The following is a 10,031-nucleotide window of genomic DNA, read 5'->3' as shown; positions in this document are numbered from 1 at the left end:
ATGTAATTTACCTCGGCTAATAGACTAGAAAACGGAATATCTATTACTAGAAAATTACCTTTATCTTATGAAATTTCCAATTACTTATAAAAATGGGTCAATGAGGGGTTAAAACATGTCTACTTTAAAAAATCTTCATATAAAAATGTGTGTATATATATAACAAAAGATTAGATATAAAAATCTAAATCTGATTAATCGCTAGTCGATACCCTTCCGCCCGACTAGCGCTAACGATTCTTACAATGTGAAATACACGTTATCTGAACACTTACTATTAATTACCATTATTTTTCTGCAAAATCTCGTCTATATTGTATGCAAATTTAATATTTATGTGATGTGTAACATAATTTCTTTTTGACAATTCAAAGGTCGTTCATAAGAATAGTTTCCCACGCGGAGCATGCATAGAAAATATTTGTGGATCTAGCCTAACTTTTTGTACGTAGATTTAAAGTCATTATCATTAGCTAAAACATAGTTTTAAATATTATTATTAATTTCTTTTTAGAAGACACAGTCTTCATCGTATTATACGATACTTAGGTGAGTTAATTTCGTTGTGAGTTAAACCCATTAACTGCTACTAGCGATACTTTTTTTATACCTTCGTCCGAATGTAGTTTATACTTAGACCATGTGTAATGGTTAACGCCCTCTAAGGGGCATTTTTCGCCATATCAACATTATAACGCCCCTACAAAAAATGTGTAATGGTTAATGCCCTTTTCATTCAATACTTACCATTTTTTCCTTCTCTTTGGGCATTATTCTAGAAATGCCTCTCCCTTTTCATGCCCCTATAATGCCCAAGGGGATGGTGCTAGGGGCTTTATCAAACTCTTTCATGCCTCTATAATGCCCATTACGCATGGTCTTAGTAGGTTAAAACCTCGTGTCTTATACGGGTTGAATAAATAAAAAATCAAATAATTAGTAATAAATGTTTCAGAATTACAGAATTATATATCCTTGATATGCTTTGAATTAATTTTGTGCCGTGTATGATTAAAACTAGTTGATGACCCCGCGCTTCGTGGCGAGCCTCTTTCATGAAAGGTTTATTGCACAATCTAATTAATGACCTTGAACTGTTTAGAATGTAAATCATGAGTTTGAAAGAACAAAAGTTGACTAAATAAAGTCAAGTTGGAACTATGCCATAGCATTAAAGTCTTCAAATGTCATCATAAACACATCGAGTTGATTTGTGGAAACACCAAATACACCATTGACTTCTTTTTTAACTTTTCTTTTGGGCCTTGACTTCTGAAACAACAATTGGATCTAGATGTTCTCCTGCATGGTAAGTATGGTAAGTAGAAGATCATGGGAGTGGATTTTGATTTTCATCAACGAAACTTCTCATCATATGCCATATTGAATCTGCAGACATAACAATTGTGATCCCTAACCTGCTAGCCTGCAATTCATGAACTAAAAAAATAACATAAGTTCATTAACATAAAAAATGGAATTTCGATTTGCTACGTATGTTGGTAACGCGGAGTAACACAGTCACAGTCACTAATTCCTTCCTTTCAAAAAATGGAATAAATTAACATAGGTTTTATATGATAAATCACAAATTCAGAAGATAAATTCAAACCAATATATGAATCTAAATGTACCCGCACTTAAACAAAATCAACTCTTTGCTTAGGCCGAACATACTAATATCCAGACAGAGCATGACAAACAACTTCTACGAAAATCCTCCTTTTGAAGACAATTATCGTGCGTTTTTGTACAAATCAAAAGGCTTCCCATCTATTTCCAGAACCACATGATTACCTCCATTCATCTTATTAGACTGATTATCAATATCGCAACTATTATCTTTCAAAATATCACCTATCAACGAATCATTTCCCCACTGAATCACCCAAACTGTTATCTGACCCATTATTCTACATAGCTTCAAACATCCTTTGTCACACCCTGACTTTTGCGGAAGCGTGATTATGGTGTGACTTTCTTAATACCATTGCATTCAATCATAACAACATCTATATGATAAAACCATAGGTTCGCCATCCATTAAATAAGTATAAAACATAACAACATTGTTTTGAAACGTAGACTTCAAATTCAAGTTTTACAGACTGCACAAATTGTTTATGAGTTAATTAAGGACTCATCCAAAAGATGTTGAAAAACGCCAAGGTTTGGAAGACGTGTCTCGTCCAGGAATAAGACACACTGACCAAACTCGAAGACCATGGATGACATCTTTATTCATAACGCAGCATAAAAACTTCCAACGCCCGCCAGATCCACTTGCTAATTCCCTGAAATACATGTAGTTTGAAAACATCAACAAAAGTTGAGCGAGTTCATGTGTTTGTTTGTGTATGTGTGTAAACCTTTGAAACCGTTGTGAGTATGTATGTAAGTTTATAAGTCCCGGTATGAAATCAATAAGGAAAAACAGATCACCAATGGTTTGCAAGGCCATTGATATGTGTGAAGTGATGCAGGAAAACTCAAACCTAGCAGATTTCTTCAGTAAGACATAGTCACCACATGGCTCATTCGGCGTGCGCATGGGTGGGGCTCGCTACACCCGAATAGATCTATCACTCATGTCCCTCGGTCCTACAACAAGGATTAATGGCCTTAAGTGTCATACCCACCACTCACATGATCAAGCAGTACCCTTCCTTAGCTAATCATACCACATAAAATGTTCGTAAACAATTGGTAACATGTATTTCACCCCTGAAGTTATAAAACTGGAAACAGTTAAAAGAAAAGGGGGACATGAACTCACGGTTTTACGTTCCTTGTATCTGATGTAACTCAAAGCTTCCTCTAGAACGCACGACTACCTACATGTGTACTACGGTCCGTTAGATGAGCGGGTCGTGCCTTGCCTTAGAATTTATGTTTTTGAGTTACGTTTTTTATATCATCCCAATATAATTATTGTCAAAATAGTTAATATTTCAACTTAAATTATATTTATAGTTTTTGGAATAATTGTTAACCATTATTTTTGTAATAATACTTCTCAAGTATTTATACCTATATTTCCTTCCCAAGGATGAGGGTATCTCATACATGTATTTTCGTATTCTTGAATTTGTAAGTCTCAAAATAATATATTTTCAAGTCTCACTTTAGAAAATATATATAAACTCGTTTTGTCCAAAAATAATGTATTTCAAGAAAATATATATTTTTCACAAAAATCATATATCTTCTAAATATTCTAAGAGAATATATTTTACTTCTCAAAAATAATATATTTTCTTCTTTGTCGAAAATATAACATACTTGTAATAATAACAAAAATCATATTCTCATTTCTTTCGTATCAAAAATAATATTTACCAAAAATATATTTGTAATGGTATTTTCTGGAATATTTTGTAAGTTACGTTCTTGCGTTCGGTTTCACAATATTAAGCGTGTAACTTATATATTTATTCCTTGCAATTTTTGGTATTATTTTGGATGGTAAATTCTTGGTATTTTGCCAAGTTATATTACTTTAATCCTAAAATAATATAGCTAATACACAAAGTATTCAAATAATCACACACATGTGTCTTCTAAATATAATATTTAATTGTTTTCTTCTTTTTTCTCTATTTAAAAATTAATTATAAAGCATATTTATTTAATAAAATACTGGTTTTGGTTGGGTTGTGAATAAGAGTGAAAAAATGAATTGGGTTGGGTTGGGTTGGGTTGGGTTGTGTAAATGAAATATAGAGAAAATAGTTTTTTAATGAAAGATTGTATTGATTTGAGTTAGGTTGGGTTAGGTTGAGTTGGGTTGTGATAGTGGATAGTGTTATATAGAGACAAAACATCAAAGTAGTTAAATTTACAGGCTTCATCTTCATCTCTTATATCTCTCTTCACAAAAAAAAAACCGTGTTCATTGTTTTTTCAATTAGTGGTTAATTAATAATAATAATAATAATAATAATAATAATAATAATAATAATAATAATAATAATAATAATAATAATAATAGGGAAAAACATTAAAAATTTATAAAGAAAAAACAAACAATATTTTTGTTGTTCACACATGAACCATCGATGTTACATTAAATTTATTGCATTTATTTCTCTTATTTATTAACTAGGTTAGAATCTCGTGTATTACACATGTTGAATAAATGTAATTTTATATATTAAGTAATAAAAAGTTATATTTTTATTAAACTCGTATATTGTACGTGTTAAATAAATGTAATTGTATATATCAAATAATAAAAAAAAGTTATATCTTTAAAAACCATGTGTATTACACAGATTAAATAAATGTAATTTTGTATACTAAATACTTAAAATGTCGTATCTTTAAAAAAACCCGTGTATAATCAGGTTGAATAAATCTACCAAATGATAAAAAAATTAATCCTTAAAAACGCCGTATATAACACGTGTTGAATAGATCTAAAAAAGAGTTATATCTTTAAAAGCCATGTGTATTACACAGATTAAATAAATGTAATTTTGTATATTAAATACTAAAAACGTCGTATCTTTAAAAACCCATGTATAGCCGGGTTGAAGAATATACCAAATAATAAAAAAATATCCTTAAAAACCTCGTGTATTACACGTGTTGAATTAATCTAATTTTACATAGCAAATGATAAAAAGTTATATCTTTAAAAACTTCGTGTATTACACGGGTTATATAAATGTAACTTTGTATGGTAAATAATAAAAAAGTTAAATTTTTAAAAACCCCACGTTTTACACGAGTTGAATAAATATAATTTTGTATACCAAGTAATAATAAAGGTTATATTTTTAATAAATTAGGATAACATTTAATATTAGTTTATTATTTATATATTTAATATTAGATAAGTAGGAAAGAGAGGTATTTGTTTTAAAAATATATTAAATTAACAATTTAGATTTGAGAATAATATTTTATTAAAGTATGATAAGATTTAATATTTATTTAATATTTATTTAGTTATTATAAGATAAGTATATATTTAAGGATACATTCAATGAATGACACGTGTCCAAAAGTTGGTTTCTTTTATTATAGTAGACTAGCGGTAAGACCCGTGTGCAAACACGGGTCATTTCTTAGAAAACCATGCATAACATATTTTGATAGAAAGTATAGATAAGTGTATAGATATTGTAATTTTTAGTTTAAGGCTAGTAGTGATACCTATCTGTAATTTCTAGTCTAAAGCTAGGTACTGTTATCCACCAAGAAATCAAGATTAGAATTAAAACTTATATAAGTTGCATGTGATGTAATTAAATAAACGAATGATGGTAAGTAACTGAGAGAACATGTTGAAAGGAAACAGCATTAGTATACAACCACTGTTTGACCAAAATCAAACCACTATTTAAAAAAAAAAGTCTGTTTGAGCAAAGTCTGTTTGACCAAAGTCAAACCACTGTTTGCAAAACTATGATTCTTAGTGGTTCAAAAGTCTGCCTAACCATGGTCAAACCACTGTTTGACCAAAGTCAAACCACTATTTGACCAATGACAAACCACTGTTTGACCAATGACAAACCACTGTTTTCTCGACAAAACATTGTTTAACCCAATAGTGGTTTCAAACATATGTTTTCATACATCTGTTAATGATGTGTGCAAAATGCAACATATAAATTACATCAAATGTGACATAAAACTAACCCTTTTTTAGTAATAATGTTGGAAAAAGTGTGTTTTTGTCTTCCTTTTGTATTTTCAGGATTAAATGAGCTCAATTGAACAAAAGAAGCAAAAAGGCAGCTAAATCTAACATAAATACAAGAAAAGGAACAAACGTGGCATGCCCGACCCCCCGACAACATCTTCCCAAGCAAAAACAAGAGAACAGAAGGCTGAACACGCCCCGTGCTCAGTGAGCACGGGGGCGTGCCCAACGGACACGGGGGCGTGGTCAACTAATGCAAAGAAACTGCAATTAATGAAGAAAGAGAAGGAGGATGGACACGGGGTCGTGCCCGAGATTCTGTTCAGGCTATAAATAGGGGTGCTTGGCTCATTTGCAAACCATCCCTTGGCACACCACCTCTCTCACACTTCACCCACACTCCACCACCACCACAACACCATCATCCACCACCATCATCCACCACCACCATCCATCATCCATCATAGAGTGTGTGAGTCGTCTCGGGATCCAAGATTGATCGTAAGAGTTCTTGACAATCAAAGGCCATGTTTGCCTAAGTCTCTTACATCACTTGGTGAAGACAAATGTCTAGTGTAATACTTTTTATTTTTAATCTTTTCGCACTTTTTTTTGGTTATGTATTAATGACTTTAATAACTAGTTTCTTATGTTGAAGGTGAATCTTCCTTATCATTTGTCCGTGGTGTCTTGGCATTATTTTACTGTCTATATAAAATAAAAGTTTTTCACCCTTCATATCTACACGGTCTATATGGAGATATGCTGGCTACCTAGTCGGGGGTTATGGGAATGGTTTGGAAAGAGTCTTGCCTTGTTCAGTGTATAGATCCTGCAAGGACCTGGGTCAAATTTAGTAGGACCTCCTTCAATACCCACTGGTTTTGGATGGCGGGGGTCCAAACTCTTTGATCCCCTCATATGTAAGCTACTATTAAAACTTTAACCGGACTACTTAGGACTGTATCCCTGCTGACTCAGACTACTTAGCCGAGGGTAACATCATCTTCAAAAGAGGGGCCTACCACATTATGCATTAATAACTTAATTGATTATCTTTCAATAATCCAACCCTTTAGGATTGTATCCTAGCTAACTCAAACTACTGGGTTGAGGGTAACGTCACCTTCAAAAGAGGGGCCTACTACAATAACTAAGATAATCTCTTAAAAAGTGCAAAAGTGCGGAAATAATCAAAGGTTATACTAAACAAGAGTCGGATCCAAGTGATTCATCTTGTCTATCTGTTTTTACTTTTATTTTATTTTTGAGCATTTTAGTTAGTTTTTATTTTTCTAGTCTAACATCTTTTCTAAACTTTTGATTTGATTAGACGTTCAGGATAAACTGGTATTAAAAGCTCTTGTGTCCTTGGACGACCTCGGTACTTACCAACACTATACTACGCTCACGATGGGTGCACTTGCCCATATGTGTGTTTTGTGTTAGTAAATATCGTGTTTTATAAATTTAAAACTTGGCTAAAAAGTGTTAAAGGGCTTAAAATATACATCAAAAATATATCACACCTAACGCACATCAAGTTTTTGGCACCGTTGCCGGGGACACAAGGATTTTAAGAAAGTTAGGAATCAAAGGCCTAATCGGTTTTTCTAATTTTTTTTTTAGGATTTTCTTAGATTTTTCAGTTTCTGTAGAGCTCAGCACGGGCCGTGCCTGGTCGGACACGGGTCGTGCCCAGCATTGTTACTGGCGGTTTTTATTTTCCGAGTTACAGAGAGTTGAGCATGGGGCCGTGTCGGTGCAACACGGGGCCGTGTCAAACTCCCCAGTAACAGGGATCCGGAAAAAAATTACTGTATCTCCGACCACGGGCCGTGTTCATCTGAGCACGGGTCGTGGTGAAGCTTCTGACCAACGTTCTTCTTTGTTTTTATTGCAGGAATTGGAACCCAGGCGCCACATCTGAATTTTCCACGTAGTGCATGAGCTCCAGTTCTAGTAGAGACATAAAAGAACCCCTAGACGAACCCGAACGCTTTCTAAGAAGAAGAATTAAAGCTAAAAACCAAGAGAAAGTTTCAGGGGACCCACTTCCAATGGCAGACCAACGTACCCTCATGGATTACCTGCGACCCACCGTAGGTAATCTTGGCGCCGCTATCAATGCACAGAATGTCTAAGCCAACAACTTCGAACTTCGGCTGCATTTGATACAAATGCTTCAAAATTCCGCAACCTTCCATGGGCTTGCAGACGAGGATCCTCATCTACATATTACTAATTTCTTAGAAATATGTGATACCTTTTGGATCAATGGAGCATCAAACGACGCCATCTGCTTTCGAATGTTTCCATTTTCACTAAAAGACTGAGCTAAGGCTTGGCTTAATACCCTCCTAGTTGGCTTGGTAAACACCTTGGATGAACTAACCCAAAAGTTTCTATATAAGTATTTCCCTCCTGCTAAAACGGCTAAATTAATGACTGAAATTAATACATATTCACAAGAGGATGGGGAATCCTTATACGAAACTTGGGAAAGGTTCAAGGAGCTACTAAGAAAGTGTCCTCATCACGGTCTTGCGGTGTGGCAACAAGTATCCACTTTCTACAATGGCTTGTTGCCACACACAAGACAAACACTTGACTCTAGCTCCGGGGGACTTTTAGGTAATCGCCGCCCAAATGAAATATATAATCAAATTGAGAAAATTGCTCAAACCAATTTTCAGTGGCACACTCCTCGAGGCAATAAATCTATTGCCCCGGGCGCCCCTAAGGTTGATGAAAGCACTTCTTTACAAGCCCAAATCGAGGCCCTTTTTTCAAAAATCAAAAAGCTAGAAATTGCAAAAACAGCCTCGGTCATGGCTTGTGAGGGGTGTGTTGGGCCACATGAAAATTGGAGTTGTATGAAAGAAGTAGATAATCAAATAGAATCGGTAAACTACAATAGACCTAGGCCGTCGGGTCCTCCAACGGGTACCTACAACCAAGGATGGCGTAACCACCCTAACCTTGGTTGGAGAGAACCCAGCAATGGTAGTAACCAACAAAATCTAAACCAACGAACAAACTTTCAACAACCAAGAAACGAGTCTCAAAATTTCTCTCAACAACAAGGTGGACGAGAAAGGCTTGAAGATACCGTATCTCGCCTCATCTCCGACACCGAAAAAAAAACTCGGATCGATTTCAACAATTGGAATCGAATTTTAGAAATCAGCAAGCTAGTATTCAAAACATTGAAAAGCAATTAAATCAGATAGCTCAGAATTTCTCCGAGAGGCCACAAGGCGCGTTACCAAGTAATACCGAAACCGACCCAAAGGCGCAAGTACATCTCATCACATTGAGAAACCGTATCGTGGGTCCCGAGGAGGCTCCATTACCACCAACTAAAAGAAGCCAATCTAGCCAAACCACAACTCCACTCACGCCCCAACAAGAGAAGGCTTCTTCACCAATTCAAGAGCCCACTAAGACTCCTCCGGTTCCATACCCAGGTCCGTTAATTCGTCAAAAGACCGATGAGCAACTTGCAAAGTTCGAAAATTTACTAAAACAATTGCATGTTAATATTCCATTTATCGAAGTCCTAACTCAAATGCCTAAATATTCAAAATTTATAAGGGACTTCCTCATTCATAAATGGAAAATTGAATCATAACAATTAGTTAATTTAGGCGAAGAATGCTCCGCTCTACTACTCAACAAACCCCGCAAAAGAAGATTGACCCTGGAAGCTTCACAATTCCTTGTTCGATTGGGGAATCCCCCATTCGCAATGCACTAGCCGATCTCGAGGCTAGCATCAACCTCATGCCCGCATCAATGTTCAACCGACTCGGCCGAGGGAAAGCAAGCCCTACAAAAATGAGCATACAACTCGTCGATAGGTCCGTCAAATATCCACAAGGTGTCGCTGAAAATTTGTTTGTGAAAGTCGGCGAATTTGTCTTCCCGGCCGACTTTGTCATACTAGATATGGAGGAAGATACCGAAGTCCCACTGATTCTAGGGAGGCCATTCCTAGCTACGTGATGTGCGTTAGGTGTAATATAATTTAGGTGTAAATTTTAAGCCCTTTTTACACTTTTTAGCCAAGTTTTAAATTTATAAACACGATATTCACTAACACTAAACACACATATGGGCAAGTGCACCAATTGTGGATGTAGTATAGTGTTGGTAAGATACCGAGGTCGTCCAAGGACACAAGAGCTTTTAGTACCGGTTTATCCTCAACGTCTAATCAAATCAAAATGTTAGAAAAAGGTTTTTAAACTAGAAAAATAAAACTAACTAAAATGCTGAAAATAAAATAAAAATAAAAAAACAGATAGACAAGATGAATCACTTGGATCCCACTTGTGTGTAGTGTAACCTTTGATTATTTTCGCACTTTCGCACTTGT

The 10,031-nt window shown here is 35.0% G+C and overlaps 1 non-coding gene across 1 annotated transcript; it reads right to left on the bottom strand.

The window, feature by feature from the left end:
• Positions 1-8,088: 8,088 nt before the first annotated feature.
• Positions 8,089-8,195, bottom strand: LOC118489415. Its single transcript, XR_004887435.1, has one exon. It is a non-coding gene; the product is annotated as a small nucleolar RNA R71 (small nucleolar RNA).
• Between the last annotated feature and the right edge of the window lie 1,836 nt (positions 8,196-10,031).

The sequence above is a fragment of the Helianthus annuus genome, chromosome 17 (assembly GCF_002127325.2).
Source record: "Helianthus annuus cultivar XRQ/B chromosome 17, HanXRQr2.0-SUNRISE, whole genome shotgun sequence".
Lineage (NCBI taxonomy): Eukaryota > Viridiplantae > Streptophyta > Magnoliopsida > Asterales > Asteraceae > Helianthus > Helianthus annuus.
This window is presented reverse-complemented; position numbering and strand designations above follow the sequence as displayed.